At 38.5% G+C, this 24,558-nt stretch overlaps 1 pseudogene; it reads right to left on the bottom strand.

The window, feature by feature from the left end:
• Positions 1–13,861: 13,861 nt before the first annotated feature.
• Positions 13,862–15,396, bottom strand: LOC143408589 (mitochondrial import receptor subunit TOM40B-like; annotated as a pseudogene).
• Positions 15,397–24,558: the final 9,162 nt, after the last annotated feature.

Below are 24,558 nucleotides of genomic sequence, written 5' to 3'. Positions count from 1 at the left end.
GTCTTAAAGACATTAAGAAAGGTAGCAGAATACAACAGTTACTATTATGGTATTATGTAAAAATGTGGATGTGTAACCGATGTGATTCTGCAATCTTTGTAATGTTTTGAATAACCAATAAAAAAAAAAAGTTTAGGATATAAAAAAAAAAAAGAAAATACAGATTAAACATATTTTCAATCTCATTGTTTCCATTTAGCAATATCATATGTCTTAAAGCTGTTTGCTCTAATAAAATTCAATGAAGAAGGCAGCTAGGTCAGAAGGAAATTTTCCACTATTACGGCTTATAATGTCCACTATATGCCAGGAAAAGACTTGCTCCAATCTCCTAAATTCTGTGCCTGAGAACCACAGCTGCATATATGTGTATTTTTTTAAATTTTATATTCAACTGTTAATTGAAGCTTTAAAAGCATATATGAAATGTATAAATCTAAGATGTATAATAAAATACATGTTGATCAAAAAAGAAAAAAACACCCACAATGAATTGTCACTTCAGCCCCACTTGGATGGTTAAAATAAAGACAACAGATAATCAGATAGTAATGAGTGTTGATAAGAATGTGAAGCAATAAGGACCCTTAGACATTACTAGTGCAAATATAAAATGCTATATGCTGTGAAAAATAGTTTGGCAATTTCTCAAAAGGTAAAACATAGAGTTCCCACATGACACAGCAATTTGACTCTTAGGGACATACTCAAAAGAATTAAAAACCTAAGTCCAAACAACAGCCTATGTACATTTGCTATACCTAGATTAACAGAGTTCTTTTTTATTATTATTATTTAAAAGAGAGAGAGAGAGAGAGAGAGAGAGAGAGAGAGAGAGAGAGAATTTTTTAATATTTATTTTTTAGTTTTCGGTGGACACAACATCTTTATTTTATTTTTATGTGGTGCTGAGGATCAACCCAGTACCCCGCGCATACCAGGCAAGTGCGCCACAGCTTGAGCCACATTCCCAGCCCGAACAGTGTTCTTTATGATGGTCAAAAAGTGGAATGAACCCAAATGTCCATCAACAGATACACAAATGAAATAAACAAAATATGGTATTGTTTATCCATAAAATAGAATAGTATTCTGTAGTAAAAAAAATGAAATACTTATAAATACTAATTATCTGATTGAACCTACAAAAACATTATCCTAAGTAAAAGAAACCAGAAAAAATTTTACATATTGTATGATTTAATTTATGTTAAATATTAAAAATTAAAAATAAACACATCTATAGAAACAGAGGGTAAATTAGTGTTTACCAGGCAGAAGAGAGTATATAGTGACCACTAATGTGGCTGTGGAGATTCTTTTATTGCTGATTAAAATGTTCTGAAATTACATAGTGACATGGTTGCCCAAGTTTGTGAATATACTAAAAACCATGGAATTATAAACTTTAAAAGAATGAATTTCATGATATATAGATTACATCAGTAAGACTATTTTTTTAAATGCCCATAACGAATTTTTTTTAAAAATTGCATCTTTATTGGTTTCTTAAATACAAAATTAACATTTGCTCATTGTAAAATATCATACTTTCAGGAGTTTATAACACAAAAAAAGGATTATAATAGCAAACTGAAATTGGGGCACATGCCTACAAGGTTATTTCTCTGAATATTAAAATTTTACAAAAAAATTATATCTTAAACACACTTTTTTTGCAACTTGTTTTTTTCTCTTAACATATATCAAGGCCACCCTTTTGGGTTAGTCAATATAACTTTACCTCTTTTTTTAAATACTCTTTGGCAATAAACTGTATAAATATAAGATAATCTATTATATCTTTGTGGTGTACATTGGAGTTGTTTCTAGTTTCCTTATTGAAAACAATGCTTCAGGGCTGGGATGTAGCTCAGTGGCAAAGTGTCTGCCTTGCATTCGCAAAGCTCTGGGTTCAACCCCCAGTTCCAAAAAAAAAAAAAAAAGAAAAGAAAAAGAAAACGATGCTTCAGTGAGCACTCTTCATATGTCATTTTGATTAAAACTTTCCATAGAATTAAAGTCATGGCAAACAGTATAAATGTTTTATTTCAAGTACTTCTGTGGATAGCTACTGTTCTGATCGGCCTACTTCACTTCCTCTGCTTTTAAAATATTTCACTTTCCTTGGGAGAATTTCAGCTCCCTATTTCATACAGTTCAGATAGGGCTGCAAATCAGAGTGCCCTGTTACTCTGGCCATAATAATCAGTCCAATAGGAGAGCCTGTGACTCCCAGAGAATAATCAGATCTCTTCTTTGAGATATTATATTTGGATCCTGAGAAAGAGGAGCTCTTCCTGTGCTTGAGGATAGTTCTTGGAGCCAATAGGAACCTGGACCTCTGTAGCCAGACTATCCATCCCAACCACCTGCAGAGACCCATTTACAGCCAGGAAAAAAATAAGTGAAAATGAAACCACAGAGAAAAACAGATATGGTAAAAATTAGCTAATGACATCATTCAAGTCACTGGATCCAAAGCAATATCCACCCCTAGACTTTCCAGTTATATAACAAATTCTCTTTTTTTAGAGTTGGGTTTTTCTCTTTCTAACAATGGAAAACTTTACTAGTCTACACGTTAATCAACATCATGTTATATCCGATGTCAGAGCCAGGTTTCCAACTGAAGAGCTGGATGAGGCAGCTTTCTAGTTGGTGTTGTAAGAGAAAGGCCCCAGGTGCTCACATACACATATCCACACAATCCACACAGCTCCTAAGCACCTACTGTTTAGCTAGACTGGTTCCCTGGTTTCCTAGCAACCAAGCTCCCTTCCCTTTTCTCACACACTCACACCTTTTGTGACATCTTTTTTTTCAAGGTTGCCCTTAATGTGTATGTTTGGGAGGTAGAAAAGAAGAAGGCAAGGGAATAAAACAATGTAATTTACTCCAAGATTTAATACCATGCTCCAGAGGTTGCCTGGCTTACAGATTCAGCAAGTTCACTGGCAGACCAAAAATAACAAAATTTTTTTGTGTGTATGTGTGTAAAATTCTTGCTGGTTTACACCTAATTATTATTGTAAAAATGATAGTATCAATATTAGTCAGCTTGTATTTGTGAAAAAATGACTTGAGACAACATGACTTAAACAGGAAAAATTTGTTTTCTTACAGTTATTTTTCTCATAGTTCTTCTCAACTAGAAGTCCAAAATCAAGCTTCTTACCCATTTGTTGCTGGTGAGGCCTGTGCTCCTGACTTGCAGATGGTCACCTTCTTAGTATTCACATAATCTTTCCCTTGTGTGTGTTAATGTGGGAGATGTTGTACATTAGGATTCCTTTCTCCTCTTATAAGGCCGTTAATTCCATCAAGAGAGCCCTACCTCATGACCTAGTCTAACCCTAACTACCTCGCCAACTCCCTATCTCTACATAATATCACATTGGGCATCACAGTGGGGATGCGAATTTGGAGGTGAGACCTCTAGTTCACAACAGTTCCTTAATGCTACTAAAGTATTTTTCATATTTGTAATCCACACTTTATTTGCAAAAGCTATGTGATAGGATAGATTACATTAATTATATTTTACATAATCAACAAGATAAGGGGGACAGAGGGTAAAGCTCATTGGTAGAGCACCTGCCTAGCATGAATGAGACCCTTGGTTCAATCCCTAGCATTGAAAAGGAAGAAAGGAAGAGGGAGGAAGAGAAAGAGGAGGAAAATGGAGTTAAGGGAGTTGTCCATACCATTAGAAGGCCAGATCATGGTACAGAGTTCCTCCCTCTTGTGGACTAATTTAATTTACATTGTCTACTGACCTAGATGTTTTTAGTATTTCTTGTAGTCACATGCAATGCTATGTTAGGCAAAGCAGAGCTTGAATTGAGAGATATGCATGCTATTTTTTTTGTTATTGTTGTTGTTGGCAGTACAGAAGACTTGTTCCTTCTGTCTCAGTTTTAATAGCAGATTATATTGAAACCAATCAATAAACAGGTAACTGTTGTAGCAAATATAGCTACATGGGTATGTGACTACAAGGGAAGAATAGCAGACTGGAATGTCAAAACTAATTGTATTCTCATTCTGTGACATTGGCTATCCTGGCACCTCTATCTAGCCAATGGCTCACCACAGAGTCTCAGTCGCCCTTGACCTCAGACTCTTTCACTCACCCACCACAACAATCCATCTCCAAGAGCCTACTTCCAAAACAGGGGTGGAATCTTTGCCATCTCTTCATCTGCAATGACCACAAACTCTTGTGACTGTATTCTAGTTGTCTTCTCTACTTTTTTCCCATCTGTGGTTGCCTGCTGCAGTCTGGCTGGGCACACAATCAGGAGCCACTCACAGCTTTGTAGATTCAAACAGCAATTCTTTATTCCTGAACTCACACTGGCCCTCTACAAACACGTTCTGGGGAAATCTACATTCTCTGCCCAAATACTCTCTGAATCCTGGGAGAACTCAACGGGAACTACAGGAGCGGGCACGCTTGAGGCAGCAGGATATGCCCTATTCCCAGCAGGGTACACCTTAAACCTGGAACCGCCCTAAACCCAAGGAGAGCCCTAAACCCTGATCTGCCCTAAACCCGGATCCGCCCTGGTCCTTGAGCAAGGTCACCTTACATGAAATGTCACTGCAAAATGTCCATTTCCACGAGTCTTTCCTCTAAGCAACATGGGGTCCATTTCCACGAGTCCTTCCTCTAAGCAACATGGGGTATGCTGGCAAGGAAATTGTCATACCTACTTGGCTAATGGCTCTCAGCAGTTGCCAAATAAAACATAGGGGACACCCAGTTAAAATTGGATTTTCAGATAAACAATGAATATTTTTTATTGGCTTCTTTTAGTTATACATGATAGTAGAATTCATTTTGAGATAATTATAAAAGCATGGAATATATTTTATTCTAATTCAGTCCCCAGTAATTCCCCTTTCCCTCCTTTCTTCCCACTTCCTGTTCCCTTCTCTCTTTTTTACTTATCTTTCTGCTATTTACTTATAGGTTTTTTTAAAAAATACTGTCTTCTGGATGTGGTATATTCATATATGTACCCAGGAATATTAGATCAGATTCATTCCACTGTCTTTCCCTATCCCATTCCTCCTCCCTTTACTTCATTCCCCTTTGTTTCCTCTGATCTTTCTTCTAGTATCTTTTTTTCATCCCCCTCCTTATTTTGGATTAGCTTCCACATATCAAAGAAAACATTTGACCTTTGACTTTGGGGAACTGGCTTATTTCACTTAATAGTAGTTTCCAGTTCCCTCCATTTACTAGCAAATGCCATAAAATCATTCTTCTTTATGGCTCCATTGTGTATATAAAGCACATTTTCTTTATCCATTCATCTGTTATATTGGCTTAGTGGCTTAGCTATTGTGAAGTGTGCTTCTATAAATGTTGATGTGGCTGCATCACTGTGTATGTTGATTTTAAATCCTTTGGATATGTACCAATGAGTGGGATAACTGGGTCAAATGGTGGTTTCATTCCTAGCTTTTTGAGGAATCTCCATTCTGCTTTCTAGAGTGATTGCAACAATTTGCATTCCCACCAACAATATATTAGTGTACCTTTTTCCCATATCCTTGCCAACATTTATTTTTACTTGTAATCTTGATAATTGCCATTCTGAAGAATGAGATAAAATCTCAGTGTAATTTTAATTTGTGTTTCTCTAATTGCTAGAGATATTGAACAGTTTTTAAAATATATTTGTTGACCATTATTCATACTTCTTATTTTGAGAAATGTCTCTTTAGTTTCTTTGCCCATTTATTGATTGGTTATTTGCTTTTTTCATGTTAAAGTTTTTGAGTTCCTTGTATATACTGGGTATTAATACCTTATCTGAGGAGCAAGTGACAAAGATTTTCTCCCAAGCTGTAGGCTCTCTTCTCAGGTTATTAATTGTTTCCTTTGCTGAGAAGAAGCTTTTTAATTTGATGCCATTCCATTTATTGATTTTTAATTTCATTTCTTGCACTTTAGGAGTCTTGTTAAAGAAGTCAGTTCCTGAACTGATATATTGGAGTGTTGGGTTAACATTTCCTTCTAGCAGGTGCAGGGTTTCTGGTTTAATTCCTAGGTCTTTATCAACTTTGAGTTGAGTTCTGTGCAGGGTGAAAAACAGAGGTTAAATTTCACTCTACTATATATGGATTTACAGTATTCTCAGCAGCATTTGTTAAAAAGGCTATCTTTTCTCCAACATATGTTGGGAACCCTTATCTATTATGATACTGTATTTATGTGGGTTTGTCTCTGTCTCTTCTATTCTATTCCATAGTCTTCATGCTTATTTTGGCACCAATACCATGCTGGATTTTTTTTCTTTTTCTTTTTTAACTATATCTCTGCACTATAATTTAAAGTCTGAGACCTGCGACCGACCAGAACAGGCCCATCGGCCTGCCGGCGTGGTAGACACGTCACCCCAATTGGAGGAGGGGCAGAGCAGAGCCGCCGCCTGCGCCTGCAAGGTAGGCAGACGTGCAACCCACAGGGAGAACAGATCCAGCAACCCACCGGCGTGGTAGACACATCACCCCAATTGAAGGAAGGGCCCAGCTGCTGCCCGCAAGTAGGCAGACCGCGAGTCCCAGAGAAGGGGCCCAGCGGCCCTCTGGCCTAGTTGAAAGATCACCCCAATTGGAGGAGGGGCAGAGTTGCCGCCCGTGCCTGCAAGGTAGGCAAACCTGCAACCTGGAGAACAGGCCCAGCGGCCTGCCAGATGGTAGACAGATCACCCCTATTGGAGGAGGGGCCCAGCCGTTGCCCGCAAGGTAGGCAGACCACACGACCTGGAGAAGGGGCCCAGCGGCCCGCCGGCATGATAGACAGATCACCCCAATTGGAGGAGGAGCACAGCCGCCGCCCGCCCCTGCAAGGGAGACTTTGCAACTATACAAGAGCAATATGAATATATAGGGGGAAAATTCAGTAACACAACAGTTTCACCAAGCAGAAAGAAACGCGAGCAGTATGAAAAAAACAAGGAAAGAAAGGACCACAAGCAATGCAGGTCAACTCAACTTTAGAAGAGGTAGTAGCTGCAGCAGATGGAATGTCAGATAAAGAATTCAGGATATACATGCTTCAGATGATCTGGAGTCTCAAGGAAGACATTAGACAGCAAGATCAGACAATGAAAGATCACTTCGACAATGAAGTACATAAACAAATCCAAGAAGCAAAAGATCAACTAAACAGGGAGATAGAGGTTATAAAAAACAAATAAACAGAAATCCTAGAAATGCAGGAAGCAATAAACCAACTTAAAAACTCAAATGAGAATACTACCAGCAGAGTAGAACACTTAGAAGATAGAACATCAGACAATGAAGACAAAGTATTTCAACTTGAAAAGAACATAGCTCAGCGAGACTCTTAAGAAACCATGAGCAGAATATCCAAGAAATATGGGATAACATAAAGAAACCAAACTTAAGAGTCATTGGGATACAGGAAGGTATAGAGGTCCAAACCAAAGGAATCAGCAATCTGTTCAACGAAATAATACGAGAAAACTTCCAAGACTTGAAGAATGAGACAGAATCCCAAATCCTAGAAGCCCACAGGATGCCGAATGTGCAAAATCATAAGAGACCCACACCTAGACACATTATAATGAAGATGCCCAACATACAGAATAAGGAGAGAATTGTAAAAGCTTCAAGAGAAAGAAAGCAGATTACATTTAGGGGTAAACCAATCAGGATAACAGCTGATCTTTCAACACAGACTCTGAAAGCTAGAAGATCCTAGAACAACATATTTCAAATGCTGAAAGAAAATGGGTTCCAACCAAGAATTGTGTATCCAGTGAAATTAAGCTTCAGGATGGAAGATGAAATTAAAACCTTCCATGATAAACAAAAGATAAAAGAATTTGCAGCTAGAAAACCATCTCTTCAAAACATCCTCAGGAAAACATTACAGGAAGAGGAAATGGAAAATAACAATGAAAACCAACAGTGGGAGGTAGTACAGTAAAGGGAAAAAATAATCAAAGAGGAAAAACAAACCATGTTAAGTAACATAAATAAACAAATATGGCTGGAAGAACAATCCATATCTCAACAATAACCCTAAATGTTAATGGCTTAAACTCACCAATTAAGAGACACAGGCTAGTAGAATGGATCAAAAAAAAAAAAAAAAAGATCCAACAATATGCTGCCTACAGGAGACGCATTTGATAGGAAAAGACATACATAGACTGAAGGTGAAAGGTTGGGAAAAATCATATCACTCATATGGACTTCGGCAACAAGTAGGAGTGTCCATACTCATATCAAATAAAATAGATTTCAAGCCAAAGTTACTCAAAAGGGATAAAGAGGGACACTACATACTGCTCAAGGGAACCATACACCAACAAGACATAACAATCATAAATATATATGCTCCAAACAATGGTGCAGCTATGTCATCAAACAAACTCTTCTCAAGTTCAAGAGTCTAATAGACCACCATACAATAATTATGGGAGACTTCAACACACCTCTCTCATCACTGGACAGATCTTCCAAACAAAAGTTGAATAAAGAAACTATAGAACTCAATAATACAATTAACAGCCTAGACTTAATTGACATATATAGAATATACCACCCAACATCAAGCAGTTACACTTTTTTCTCAGCAGCACATGGATCCTTCTCAAAAATAGATCATGTATTATGTCACAGGGCAACTCTTAGACATTATAAAGGAGTAGAGATAATACCATGCATCTTATCTGATCATAATGGAATGAAACTGGAAATCAACAATAAAAGAAAGAAGGAAAAATCATGCATCACTTGGAGAATGAACAATAGGTTACTGAATGATCAATGGGTTATAGAAGACATCAAGGTGGAAATTAAAAAATTCTTAGAGATAAATGAAAACACAGACACAACATATTGGAATCTATGGGACACAATGAAAGCAGTTCTAAGAGGAAAATTCATTGCCTGGAGTTCATTCCTTAAAAAAAGGAAAAGCCAACAAATAAATGATCTCATACTTCATCTCAAAATCCTAGAAAAAGAAGAGCAAAACAACAGCAAAAGAAGTAGAAGGCAAGAAATAATTAAAATCAGAGCTGAAATTAATGAAATCAAAACAAAAGAAACAGTTGAAAAATTTGACAAAACTAAAAGTTGGTTCTTTGAAAAAATAAATAAGATCGACAGACCCTTAGCCATGCTAATGAAGAGAAGAAGAAGAGAGAGAACTCAAATTACTAGCATACGGGATGAAAAAGGCAATATCACAACAGACACTTCAGAAATACAGAAGATAATTAGAAATTATTTTGAATCCTTATACTCCAATAAAATAGAAGATAGTGAAGACATTGATAAATTTCTTAAGTCATATGATCTACCCAGATTGAGTCAGAAGGATATAGACAACCTAAACAGACCAATATCAATTGAGGAAATAGAAGAAACCATCAAAAGACTACCAACTAAGAAAAGCCCAGGACCAGATGGGTATACAGCAGAGTTTTACAAAACCTTTAAAGAAGAACTAATACCAATAATTTTCAAGCTATTCCAGGAAATAGAAAAAGAGGGAGAACTTCCAAATTTATTCTACAAGGCCAACATCACCCTGATTCCTAAACCAGACAAAGACAATTCAAAGAAAGAAAACTACAGACCAATATCTCTAATGAATCTAGATGCAAAAATCCTCAATAAAATTCTGCGAATCGGATACAAAAACATATCAAAAAAATTGTGCACCACGATGAAGTAGGATTCATCCCTGGGATGCAAGGCTGGTTTAATATACGGAAATCAATAAATATTATTCACCACATCAATAGACTTAAAGATAAGAACCATATGATCATCTCGATAGATGCAGAAAAAGCATTTGACAAAGTACAGCATCCCTTTATGTTCAAAACTCTAGAAAAACTAGGGATAACAGGAACATACCTCAATATTGTAAAAGCTATCTATGCTAAGCCTCAGGCTAGCATCATTCTGAACAGAGAAAAATTGAAGGCCTTCCCTCTAAAATCTGGAACAAGACAGGGATGCCCTCTCTCACCACTTCTGTTCAACATAGTTCTCGAAACACTGGCCAGAGCAATTAGACAGACGAAAGAAATTAAAGGCATAAAAATAGGAAAAGAAGAACTTAAATTATCACTATTTGCAGATGACATGATTCTATACCTAGCAGACCCAAAAGGGTCTACAAAGAAACTATTAGAGCTAATAAACGAATTCAGCAAAGTGGCAGGATATAAAATCAACACGCATAAATCAAAGGCATTCCTGTATATCAGCAACAAATCCTCTGAAATGGAAATGAGGACAATCATTCCATTCACAATATCCCACCCAAAAATAAAATACTTGGGAATCAACCTAACAAAAGAGGTGAAAGACTTATACAATGAAAACTACAGAACCCTAAAGAGAGAAATAGAAGAAGATCTTAGAAGATGGAAAAATATACCCTGTTCATGGATAGGCAGAACTAACATCATCAAAATGGCGATATTACCAAAAGTTCTCTATAGGTTTAATGCAATGCCAATCAAAATCCCAATGGCATTTCTTGTAGAAATGGATAAAGCAATCATGAAATTCATATGGAAAAATAAAAGACCCAGAATAGCAAAAACAACTCTAAGCAAGAAGTGTGAATCAGGCAGTATAGCAATACCAGACTTCAAACTATACTACAGAGCAATAGTAACAAAAACAGCATGGTACTGGTACCAAAACAGGCGGGTGGACAAATGGTACAGAATAGAGGACACAGAAACCAATCCACAATATTACAACTATCTTATATTTGATAAAGGGGCTAAAAGCATGCAATGGAGGATGAATATCATCTTCAACAAATGGTGCTGGGAAAACTGGAAATCCATATGCAACAAAATGAAACTGAATCCCTTTCTCTTGCTATGTACAAAGGTTAACTCAAAATGGATCAAGGAGCTTGATATCAAATCAGAGACACAGCGTATGATAGAAGAAAAAGTTGGCTACGATCTGCATACTGTGGGGTCGGGCTCCAAATTCCTCAATAGGACACCCATAGCACAAGAGTTAATAACTAGAATCAACAAATGGGACTTACTCAAACTAAAAAGTTTTTTCTCAGCAAAAGAAACAATAAGAGAGGTAAATAGGGAGCCCACATCCTGGGAACAAATCTTTACTCCTCACACTTCAGATAGAGCCCTAATATCCAGAGTATACAAAGAACTCAAAAACCTAAACAATAAGAAAACAAATAACCCAATCAACAAATGTGCCAAGGACCTGAATAGACACTTCTCAGAGGAGGACATACAATCAATCAACAAGTACATGAAAAAATGCTCACCATCTCTAGCAGTCAGAGAAATGCAAATCAAAACCACCCTAAGATATCACCTCACCCAAGTAAGATTGGCAGCCATTATGAAGTCAAACAACAACAAGTGCTGGCGAGGATTTGGGGAAAAGGGTACACTTGTACATTGCTGGTGGGACTGCCAATTGGTGCGGCCAATTTGGAAAGCAGTATGGAGATTTCTTGGAAAGCTGGGAATGGAACCACCATTTGACCCAGCTATTCCCCTTCTCGGTCTATTCCCTAAAGACCTAAAAAGAGCATAGTACAGGGACACTGCTACATTGATATTCATAGCAGCACAATTCACAATAGCAAGACTGTGGAACCAACCTAGATGCCCTTCAATAGATGAATGGATAAAAAAAATCTGGCATTTATACACAATGGAGTATTACTCTGCATTAAAAAATGACAAAATCATAGAATTTGCAGGGAAATGGATGGCATTAGAGCAGATTATGCTAAGTAAAGCTAGCCAATCCCTAAAAACAAATGCCAAATGTCTTCTTTGATATAAGGAGAGTAACTAAGAACAGAGTAGAGACAAAGAGCATGAGAAGAAGATTAACATTAAGCAGGGATGAGAGGTGGAGAGAGAAGGGAAATTGCATGGAAATGGAAGGAGACCCTCAAGGTTTTACAAAATTACATACAAGAGGAAGTGAGGGGAAAGGGAAAAAAAACAAGGGAGAGAAATGAATTACAGTAGATGGGGTAGAAAGAGAAGTGGGGAGGGGAGGGGAGGGGAGGGGGGATAGTAGAGGATAGGAAAGGCAGCAGAATACAACAGACACTAGTATGGCAATAGGTAAATCAATGGATGTGTAACCCATGTGATTCTGCAATCTGTATACGGAGTAAAATGGGAGTTCATAACCCACTTGAATCGAAGTGTGAAATATGATATATCAAGAACTATGTAATGTTTTGAACAACCAACAATAAAAATTTAAAAAAAATTGAAAGTCTGGTATTGTGATACCTTCTGCTTTGCTTTTCTCACTAAGAATTGCTTTGACTATTCTGGATCTCTTATTTTTTTCCAGATTTTTTTTATTTAGTAGAGATGTAAAGTACTAGCTCACAGGTTCTTATAAGAGCATTCCTGAGATTAATGACATCCATCACCTTAGTACTCCAACTTCTCCAGACTAAAGCAGACCATGAAGAGTCTCACTCACTCTTGTTCCTTGGCCCTTTCTTGCCTCTTGACTTGGCCAATTCCTTGTTTTTCATTTCTCTTGAAGTAATGGTCATTCACAGTTTTGTATCCCTGGTTCAATAGTTCATGATCTAGTTGGGCTCTGAGGTATGTGCCACTTCTGCTCTTGCTCATTCCTCAATAAGTCCATTTGCCAGAAAGAGGATACTTTGTACACCCACCTTCTGGAACTTGCTATAGAAGGCCAAATCCTCAGAGTCTACACAGTTGAAGTTCGGGCCAAGTCTGGGGCTTCCTTAACACTTGGCCCTCAGAGTTCAGGAAAAGCTGGGCATTATGAGAGAAGATAGTATCAGATAGACACCCTTTTGGGGGACTTTTGAACATTTGACAAATTTTCATACCAGAGCATGATTTTTTTCTAAAGTTCAGACTTAGCTTCACTGAGGGTCAATTCAGGGGGTCAGGGCCTCAGGATAAGACTTCTAGCTGTCTTATTTTCTTCCTCTTCCCCGGTAACCCCACTACTTCCTTCAAGGGTTTCTATAGGCAAAGTTGCTTTTCCTGTTGATTGAACTCTGGAGCATTAACGACGCATACTGGTACCAAATCCAGCGCTTACAGGGATTATCGCCATGATGCCACTTCTCCAGGAGATCTGCAGCTGAGGCCCAGACTGGCTTCCTTCCCCAGCCCACTTGGGACACACTGGACTGGAAAGGGGGAAATTGCTAGGACCAGGAGAAAGGGAGCTCAGTGACGGTAATGAAAGTCTAAAGCAATAGATGCCTCTTCATGCAATCATTGGGGTACTCAGGGGTGACCATGGGGATAAGGTTGTCCTTTGGATACATAGAAGATGAAGAAGAAGAAGCCTCAAGGCTAAGAGGTAAAACTTCTGGGAATAGGCAGGTCCCACTTTTTGATGCCCCAAATTTAGCCCTTTAGCCCTACTTTCTTAGCCTTGGGAGACTCTGAGGTGGGAAAAACAGGACAGGGAAGCTAATCCCATGCAGACTTTTCTGCTCTGAAGAGGAAGGAGCTAGGGCTTGAAAACAAAGATGGAAGTGAAGAGGGGAGTTCAATTAGACATATTGCTTATTCCTTCTCCCTTAGTCCAGAGCGACAAGAGTAAGGGGGAGATGATATGGGGGCTGGTGGCAGAAGTGGGAGCCTCAAATCTTATTAGCTGACCCAGTGGCAGTGCCAGTTTTGAGAAGAGTAAGGTCCTGTCCCCCACACTGCTTCTGGGACCTAGAAGTCACCCAGCGAGGTGGGCTCTGGAGAGGAACCTAGTCTCTGTCCCTAGGGTACTTGATTCAGAGGTTCCAGCTGTGGGGGCTGGCTCTGGGACAACCTCAGCCCACAGTGATGCTGAAGCCACCATGGAATCTGTTGTGCTGAAGTGGCACCCCCTTTCTCCACAGAAAAGCCCTCTTCACCATGGCTGATTTTAGGACTGTCAGCAAAAGAGTCTGCAAAAAAGTCCAATGTAGATAAACTTCCTATTTTCATGTTGCCCTGTTCTACTTGGCCACTGGCCAGGAAGATACCAGCACTTCAGGTGCTGGACACCCCCTTACTAGTTTTTCACAAACATATCCAGTATAGTACTTTGTAGAAATGTGCAAACAATGTCTCTGGCCTTGAGCTGGGGCTTCACAGAGATGTCTACATTTTTAAGATAAGTTACAAATGGGCTCCATGGTAACAGCTGGCAGGGGAAGGAAAGAAAGGGGAGAAGAAGCTCTCCCCTTCTCAGGTGTTGTCCTTGAAGAGTTAACTTGCCCAGAATAGTGAAAGAAAAGCTGCTTTTATGTGAACTTCTGCAGACTGTGAACTTCTGAGCCCCTCCCCTTAAACACTGGGTATAAAACTCTGAAACTCCCTGAACTCGGGGTTCAGGGGATTAATTGATTACAGCAAAAGCTGTGCCCTCTGAACCTGGCTGCAGCCAAATAAAACTGTTTCCTGCTATCTTCGGTGCCTTGCCTCGTTTGTCCCTACAACAGTGCCAGTGATTAAGGAAGGCTCCAAGGGCGAGGGTGATGGGCAGCATGGGCATCTTCTTCTCCAGTATAGTAACACCAGTTACTATCCACCAAGTCTCTAAATACCATATTGGCCTGGGGCAGAGTCAGGTGGTAACCAAAGGAGAAGGTTGTGTCTTGTAGCCTTGTGTTTGCCTCAAACTCCACTCTAACTTGAACCTGTTCATTTGCCCTATGGTAATAGCTTGATGAGCCCTGCCAGATCCTACATTCAATGTAAATACCCAGTGTACAGCTGAGTACTTCCCAGCTGGAGTCAAGATGGCCCCCTCCTCGCCTGGCTGCCCATGATAAACCAGCTCTCCTCCCAGCACCAGTGGATGAGTGAGGCTCTACAGGAAGTGAGCAACCATGGTCATCGATCCCCCAATCAGGTCAGGATTTCCTAGGGTCAGAGTGGCTGTGTAGTCATCTCCTCCGATACTTGCCGTCAAACTGCCATCTCAGGAACTTGACCTGTTGTGTCTGGAAGGCAGTCTTAGCTCAGAGCCGCTCTGCCAACAGAAGTAGGACCTGGGCGTTGAGACTTTCACTGCTGTCCCTATCCCCTACCACAGTGGGGAACACCTCTGTGGGGCTGAACTGCCAAACCCTTGCATCAGCTGCATCGAGGTGATAGCCAGGCAAGCCCAGGGCACTCATGTGCACAGTGTGAGCCACCTGGAAATGGCTGCTCAGAACCTTGTTGACAACGAGCTTCACTCTCTCTGTCTGTGCTGGGAATACATCTTTGCATAGCCGGTGCAGCACATCAAAACTCCCAGGGTGGAGTAGAGGTTCCTCTTGGCAGGGGCTACAGCAGGCAAAGTCCCCATCGATGCCAGGCCCAATGTATTACCCATTTTGGCCCAGAGGACAGGGAGGGGCTATGGTTACCCTGGGAAAGGACTCTGGCTTCCTCTATCCACCATGAGCCCCACCACCCATCATCAGGCTCCATAGTCTCAGAAATTTCCACATGATCAAATGCTAGACCATCTCAGACCATTCTGCTGTCCCTTTCCCCCAGGCACACCATGGTCCTCTTAATGGGGGCAGCCATCTTGATTAATCTCTGGGTCTCTTAGTTTTACAAATGAGTTTCAAGATTGTTTTTTTCTATTTCTGTGAAGAGCATCACTGGAATATTGATGGGAACTGCACTGAATCTGTTTAAAGTATATGTCCCATACAATGTTAGGGATGTGCTTATTCATTGTTAATTTGAATCTCAAATTTAACTGGGCATCCTGTTTATTGATTTTTTTTCAAGGCTTTCAACAAATGACTTTATTACTATCACACAAAAAAACCCCACAAATGACATTAATGCTGTATTCTAGGTGATTTTCTCAGCATTTTCTTCTAACTCAAGAAATCTCTTATTTTTCTCTAATTTCTAGAAGAGACTTAGTTTTTTAAAATTTTTTATTTGTTTTAATTATACATGACAGTAGAATACACTTATGCACTTTGATATATCATACATAGATGGGATATAATTTCTCATCTTCCTGAGTGTACATGTTGCAGAATCATATTGGTCATGTAGTTACATAATGTGTGTTTCATTCTACTCTGTTTCCTATCCCCACATCCCCTCCCCTCCCATCACTTCCTTCTACCTAGTCTAAGGTAACGCTATTCTTCTCTAGTGCCCCCCACCTTATTGTGAATTAGCATCAGCATATTAGAGAAAACATTTGGCCTTTGGTTTTGTGGGATTGGCTTATTTCGCTTAGCATGATATTCTCCAACTCCAATAATTTACTGGAAAATGCCGTAATTTCACTCTTCTTTAAAGCTGAGTAATATTCCATTTAGTATATATACCACATTTTCTTTATCCATTCATCTATTGAGGAACACTAGGTTAGTTCCATAGTCTAGCTATTGTGAATTGAGCAATGTATGAGTGTACCTTTTTCACCACATCCTCACCAACATTTATTGTTGCCTGTATTCTTGATGATTGCCATTCTGAAGGGAGTGAAATGAAATCTTAGAGTGGTTTTTATTTGCATTTCTCTAATTGCCAGAGATGTTGAACACTTTTTCATGTATTTGTTGATCAATTGTATTTCTTCTTTTGTGAAATGTCTGTTCAGTTCCTTAGCTCATTTATTGATTGGTTATTTGTTTTTTGGGTGTTAAGTTTTTTTGTTCTTTATATGTCCTAGAGATTAATGCTTTATCAGAGGTGCATGTGGTAAAGATTTGCTCCCAATCTGTAGGCTCTCTCTTCATGATATTAATTGTTTTCTTTGCTGAGAAGAAGCTTTTTAATTTTAATCCATCTCATTTATTCTTGATTTTACGTTTTGCACTATAGGAGTCTTGTTAAGGAAGTCAGATCCTAGGCCTACATGGTGAAGATTTGGACCTATTTTTTCTTCTATTAGGCACAGGGTCGCTGTTCTAGTGCCTAAGTCTATGATCCAATTTGAGTTGATTTTTGTGCAGGGTGAGAGATATAGGTTTAATTTTATTTTGCTTTCATATGGATTTCCAGTTTTACCAGCACCATTTGTTGAAGATACTATCTTTTTTCCAATGAATGTTTTTGGCACCCTTGTCTAGTATGAGAGAACCATATTTATGTGGGTTTGTCTCTCTGTCCTCCAGTCTATACCATTGGTCTACAAGTCTATTTTGGTGCCAATATCATGCCATTTTTTGTTACTATAGTTCTGTAGTATAGTTTAAGTTGTGGTATTATGATGCTTCCTGCTTCTCTTTTCTTGCTAAGGATTGCTTTAGGTATTCCGGGTCTTTTATTTTTCCAAATAAATTTCATGATTGCTTTTTCTGTTTCTATGAAGAATGTCATTGGGATTTTAATAGGGATTGCATTAAATCTGTATAACACTTTTGGTAGTATGGCCATTTTGACAATGTTAATTCTGCCTGTCCAAGAGCATGGGACATCTTTCCATCTTCTGAGGTTTTCTTTAATTTCTTTCTTTGGTGTTCTGTAGTTTTCATTGTAGAGGTCTTTCACCTCTTTTGTTAGATTGAAGCCCAGGTTTTTTTTTTCTTTGAGGCTATTGTGAATGGAATAGTTTTCCTAATTTCTCTTTTAGTGGATTCATCACTGATGTATAGAAATGCATTTGATTGATGGATGTTGATTTTATATCTTTCTACTTTGCTGAAATCATTTATTAGTTCTAGAAGTTTTCTGGTGGAATTTTTTGGATTTTTTATGTATAGAATCATGTCATCAGCAAATAGTGATAGTTTGAGTTCTTCTTTACTTATTTGTGTCCCTTTAATTTCTTTCTTTTGTTTAACTGCTCTGGCTAGAGTTTCAAGGATAATAGAAGTGGTGAAAGAGGACATCCTAGTCTTATTCCAGTTTTTAGCAGAAATGCTTTCAATTTTTCTCCATTTAGAATGATGCTGGCCTTGGGTTTAACATATATAGCTTTTACAATGTTGAGGTATGTTTCTACTATCCCTAGATTTTCTAGTGTTTTGAACATGAAGGTGTGCTGTGTTTTGTCAAATGCTTTTTCTGCATATATTGAGATTATCATATGATTCTTATTTTTAAGTCTATTAATATGATGAATTACATTTATTGATTTCTGTATGTTGAACCAACCCTGCAACTACTTGATCATGATGCATATATTTTTAATATGTTTTTGTATGCAATTTGCCAGAATTTTATTGAGAATTTTTGCATCTATTTTCATCAGGAATATTGTTCTGAAGTTTTCTTTCCTTGATGTGTCTTTGTCTTGCTTTGGTATCAGGGTAATATTAGCTTCATAGAATGAGTTTGGAACTGTTCCTTCCTTTTCTATTTCATGTAATACTTTGAGAAGTATTGGTGTTAATTCTTCCTTGAAAGTCTTGTAGAACTCAGCTGAGAATCCATCTGGTCTTGGGCTTTTCTTGGTTGGTAGACTTTTGATGGTGTTTTCTATTTTGTTGCTTGAAATTGATCTGTTTAAATCATGTATAACCTCCTCATTCAATTTGGGTAGGTCATATGTCTCTAGAAATTTGTTTATTAGAGTATAAATTTTCAAAATAGTTTCTAATTATCTTCTGTATTTCAGACATGTCCATTGTGATATTTCCTTCTTCATTTTATATTTTATTAATTTGAGTTTTCTCTTTGTTAGCATGGCCAGGGGGTTATCTATTTTATTTATTTTTTCAAAGAAGCAACTTTTTAGTATTGTCAATTTTTTCAGTTGTTTCTTTTGTTTCAATTTCATTGATTTCAGCTCTGATTTTAATTATTTTCTGCCTTCTACTGCTTTTAGTGTTGATTTGTCCTTCTTTTTCTAGGGCTTTGAGATGTAGTATTAGATCATTTATTTGTTGACTTTTTATTCTTTTAACAAATGCACTCAATGCAATAAACCGTCCTCTAATACTGCCTTCATTGTGTTCCAGAGATTTTGATGTTTGTTGTTTCAGTGTTCTCATTTACCTCTAAGAATTTTTTTTATTTCATCCTTGATTTCTGCTACTATCCATTCAATTCATTCAATTGATCATTCAATTGTGTATTATTTAGTCTCCATTTGTTACAGTAGCTTCTATTTTTTATTTTATCATTGATTTCTAATTTTATTCCATTGTGGTCTGATATAATGCAGGGTATTATCTCTATTGTTTTGTATTTACTAAGAGTTGCTTTGTGGCATAAGATATGGTCTATTTTAGAGAAGGAGCCATGTGCTACTGAGCAGAAAGTATATTTGCTCATTGATGGATGGAATATTCTATATATGTCTGTTAAGTCTAAATTATTGATTGTATTATTTAGTTCTATAGTTTAGTTTTTGTTTGGAAGATCTGTCCAATAGTGAGAGAGGTGTGTTAAAATCACCCAGTATTATTGTATTGTGGTCTATTTGACTCTTGAAATTGAGAAGGGTTTGTTTGATGTACATAGATGCTCCATTGTTTGGGGCATAAATATTTATAATTGTTATGTCCTGATTATAAATATTCCCCTTGAGAAGTATGAAATGTCCTTTTTTCTCTCTCCTGATTAACTTTGCTTTGAAGTCTACTTTATCTGAAATGAGATTGGAAACCCCTGCTTGTTTACACAATCCATATGAGTGATTAGTTTTTTCCCATCCTTTCACCTTCAGCCTGTGGATGTCTTTGCCCATGAGCTGAGTCTCTTGAAGAGAGCATATTGTTGGGTCTTGCTTTTTAACCCAATCTACCAGTCTATGTCTTTTGATTGATGGGTTTAGGTTATTAACATTCGAGGTTATTATTGAGATATGATTTGTATTCCCTGTCATTTTGATTTATTTGATTTGTCTTAGTTTCTCATTTGGTTGAATGTCCCTTTAGTATAGATCCTTACTTTCCTAGTTTTCACTTTTTTTTTCATTTCAGTCTCATGGAATATTTTGTTGAGAATGCTCTGTAGTGTAGCCTTTCTAATTGTAAATTTTTAAAATTTTGTTTATCATGGAATGTTTCAATTTCATCTTCAAACCTGAAACTTAATTTTGCTGGATAAAAAATTCTTTTTTGGTATCCATTTTCTTTCAGAGTCTGAAATATATTATTCCATGACCTCCTAGCTTTGAGGATTAACTGAGTTGAGAAATCAGTTGAGATCCGAATTGGTTTCTCCCTATACATAATTGATTTTTTTCTCTCACAGATTTTAAGATTTTATCTTTATTCTCTGTGTTAGTCATTCTCATTATAATGTGTCTTAGTGTGGGTCTGCTGTAATTTTGTACATTTGGGGTCCTTAAAACCTCTTATATTTGATTTTCCATTCCATTCTTTAGGTTGGGAAATTTTCTGCTATTATATCATTGAAAACATTATGCATTCCTTTGGTTTGTATCTCTGCTCCTTCATCTAGTCCAATAACTTTTAAATTTGGTCTTTGCATGTTATCCCATAATTCTTAGATGTTCTGTTCATGGTTTCTTACCATCTTCTCCACATGTTCAACTCTACTTTTAAAACTATATATTTTGTCTTCATTGTCTTCTCCTTCTGTCTTCCAAGTGGTCTAGTCTGTTGGTGATGCTTTCTATTGAATTTATAATTTGATTTCCTGATCCTTCATTTTGAGGATTTCTGCTTTTTTTTTTTTCACAATCTCTAACTCTTTATTGAAGTGGTCTTTCACTTCCTGTATTTTTTCTTTGATTTCACTCCTTATACTATCCTTTCTTCACATATCAATTTAACTACATACAATCTGAACTCCTTCTTGGTCATTTCTTCTACTGTGTTATCAGTGGCTTCTATTGTTGAAGCATCTTGTTTTGTTAGGGGAGTTTTATTCCCTTGTTTTTTCATGTTGTTAGTTTGTTTTCCCATCTGAAAGTATGGATCTAAGACAGGATAAATTCTACCCTGTAGACTTCTAGTATCCCTGTAGGTTTCCAGTGCTTGGCCTTTACTGGTGAGACCAATATCAATAGCACCCAATGAACACAACATATAGTCTTAAACCTAATAACTCCCACTAAAGCATCTACTGCTTTCTCACATTGAACCAAAATGATGAGTTTAATAACTGTCTATTGTACAAACAGAATATTTGTTAAAATGATTTACAATTTCAAATGGTGGATGAGAAAACCGAGGTAGTGTAGTATGCAGTATTCATGAGGGAGGAAGAGAGAAGCTAGAAGTAAAAATTCACAGGAAGAGTGGAAGAGGATCCGACAGAGGTTGGCTGTTGGTTGGAGAAAAGTTGGAAAGAAAATCCAAGAAAATAGACAAGAGAGAGGAAGAATACAAAGAGAAAAAAAATCAAAGACATAAGAATACAACAAAAATTCAAAACACCATTCATATATCATTGTCCTCCACACACTGATGCATAAACAACACCCTGTTCCAAATATGGTAGAGAGATTAGTATATCAAAAAATAAAATAAAATAAATCTTGCTGGAAAGTTGAGCTTTCTCTGTCAGTGTTCAACAGTTTCTCATCCTTGTCTCTAACATCTCTTGCCATCACCAAACCCAGATCAGCCCTCACAAACCCAGTTTCTATCCCACCGATCTGGGCTTCAGATACCTCAGGCTCCACCAGGCTGTAGTCCCAAGATCTCAATTCTGCTTCTACTTGTAGAGAGACCACTAGGGATACACTCATGCAAAGGAGCAATCCTGAGATGCAGCAGCAAGACAAGGGCCACCAGCACTCTCAGCAGGAACATCCCCAAGCTCCTCCAAACCTTCAGGCACACCAATAATGAATCTGCAGGTCCCAGCTGCAGTCCTCAGACAGAGGCTCTTCTGGTGGTAAACCTGCTGGCACCCAGGTCCCAGGCCCTGGCTAGTGTTCCAAAATGGGTGCAGCCAATGTGCACCCAAGCCTGGAATCTCCTCCGAAGCAGTCCTCTAGATGTGGTAGCTGCAGTAGTGGCAGTGGTTGTTGGCAGCAGGCAGCGGATCATCGGTAGCAGCAGTTGCAGATGCAAGTGCAGCTGTGGGGGCAGCGTCACCAGGCAATCTCCGGGGGGTCAGCAGTAGTGTCAGCTGCATCCAGGGCAGTGGTTTCTTCTGTGACAGCAGCACCCAGAAAGAAGACCTCCAGATGATCTCAGGCTGGCAGCTGCGGAATCAGAGGCAGCAGCAATCTGATTTCTTTATTGTTTATTTATTAACTGTTTTTTTTTCTAACGCTGGAAGTTCTATCTCTTGTCTTCCTCCAGTCCTCACAGCTGGCAGAGTGTTTTTGAGAATGCAAAGCTGATCACTTCATTCTCCAGCCTAAACTGTTCAATATTATGCCATGGCATAATTCAGGAAAAAACAACTTTTAACATCAAATCCTGCAGGATCTAATCCAGAAGGTAAGCTGGTTGGTTTCCAGAGTCATACTCCTTGAGTGGTTAGTCTCACTCAAAGGAGACTTCCTAACATCCTGTGTCTAAACAGAGTCTATTACCCCTCATTTCACTCTTTACTTGCTGGGTGTAGATCCTGCATTGGTATAATATTCCTGACTTCTTGCCCCCACCCTTGTGGAGAAGCAACCAATCGTCCTATTGGTGATTGGAGAAGGATCTAAGGATGCTTGTCTGGTCCTTCCCACATGAAGAAGTTGATGGTCAGTAATTTTCTACACCTACAAAGCAAGCTGATGGCACAGGCTAGCCCCTGTGGCCTGGGGTTTGTGGGGAGAGGAGTCTTAAGACCAATTAATGAGTGGCACGTTAACAAGCTCGGTTGGCCAAACCTAAGCCATATTCTTATCAATAATGAAGGTGATATTATATCACTGTCTCCTTGACTACTGTGCCTCTTAGCTGTTTCTAAACCAAGGTAGGAGTTGGGATAGGGAGAACCATTTAAAGGTTAACCATTAACCCCTAAACTCTCAGTAGCATTCACTACAGCTTATATTTATATGTTTATTTGGGTTTGTTTGACTGATTTTTAAAAGTCATGTCTTTTATTCACTGTTGTATTCTCAATGCCCACTGCAGTGCTAAGCAAAGATTTCTGTCTTTTCAATATTAGAATGATTAATAAATAAGTAAATAAATAGATAGGACTTTGTTGTCTATCACAGTGCTGCCACCCACATCACTCTGAGCCTCAATACAGCCTAGAACTGGGTGGGTCACTGAAACCTAACTCTGATACCCTGGTGGTAGGTGTTTGGAGCTCTGTATTGAGAGGCATGCTCACGTTCATTGTAAAGTTGCACCATGATCAATGAGTCATATCTGCCCTGTATGCCAGGGTGAGCATGAAGGGCAATTTGCATAGATTTATCCTCCTTGGCTTAGAAAAATCTGGGGGCCATCTTGTTCCCCTCAGGATGTACCCTCTTGGAACAATGCCCATCTGAATGGGATTTGAGCTGCTGTTCTCTTCTGATACTGGTTTGAATATTTGGTCATCTTCCACTGGGCTCATCCTGCAGCTGAATGACACCTGAAAAGCACATTTGCTTCTGGCTTTCTCCCTTATCCATTGGGTCAAGTGGACCAATGACCTGTGAGAGATTATTTCACAGCCTATCAACCTGGCTATTGCGGAAAGAAACAGGGCACAGATGGCATTAGCTGAGGCAAACCCAAAACAAAGATATCTCAAGAGAAAGGCAATCTGGATAAATTCAAAGACTTTCTCCTAAAACTGGAGTTCTGCCTAAGGGACATCTCCTGGGTGTGACTCCCAACATGAAAGAAAGGTGGTAGCTCATTTGGCTAATGTGGTCCACGTCCAACAATCCAGGTTAAGGTTCTTTCTTTGTTTTGTTTTCCTTTGTGTTTATTTTTGGTTTTGAAGGGAGTGTGTCCTTTTGCATTTGGGTCCTCAGGGCACATTTATATGCATCTCCATCCTTCAAATGAAGTCTGTTTCCAGTGCACTATCTTCTGTAGCCACTTAGGCAGTCTCATCCCTTCTCTCAACACAGCTCACTCCCACACTTCTCTGAGGTTTGAATCACCAGCCCTTTTAGTTTCTGATATGAACTCTATATTCCTGTACATTTCTGACCCTGGTTATCATGTGTCCCAGTCTGTGATTCCTTCCTCTAGGCCAGTGGTTCTCAGCCATGGGTGCATGTTAGAATCACTTGGAGAGTTTTTAAAACTCTCATGCTCAGGCAGCATCCAGATCAATTAAATCAGAAATGCCGCCTGAACATCAGTATTTTTTTTTAATTTTTCTCCAAATGATTCTAACACATGGGCAAAGATGAGAACAGTTCCCTCATGGACATTTACAAATCACTCATTTGGGGATTTGAACTATATATGGTAAAAGAAAATTCCACTGATCACTAGACATCTAGAGAATCATAAAGTTGGATGGATGAGGGACCTCAAAGGCACCCAGCATAAGACAAAGGAGCTGCAGAATGTTCCACAGAAACTGGAGGTAGACGAAGATTCTGTCATCAAGCAAGCCTGGAGAATACTCATTCTATCTACTCTTCCAGAGATTTGCAATGCAAATTCACCTGAAGCAGTCTGAGAAATGTAGCCAGGAAAAAGGAGACAGTAGAAATCCATTTAACTTGACCCCTAGGTTTCCTAAA

Source organism: Callospermophilus lateralis, chromosome 1 (assembly GCF_048772815.1).
Source record: "Callospermophilus lateralis isolate mCalLat2 chromosome 1, mCalLat2.hap1, whole genome shotgun sequence".
Lineage (NCBI taxonomy): Eukaryota > Metazoa > Chordata > Mammalia > Rodentia > Sciuridae > Callospermophilus > Callospermophilus lateralis.
This window is presented reverse-complemented; position numbering and strand designations above follow the sequence as displayed.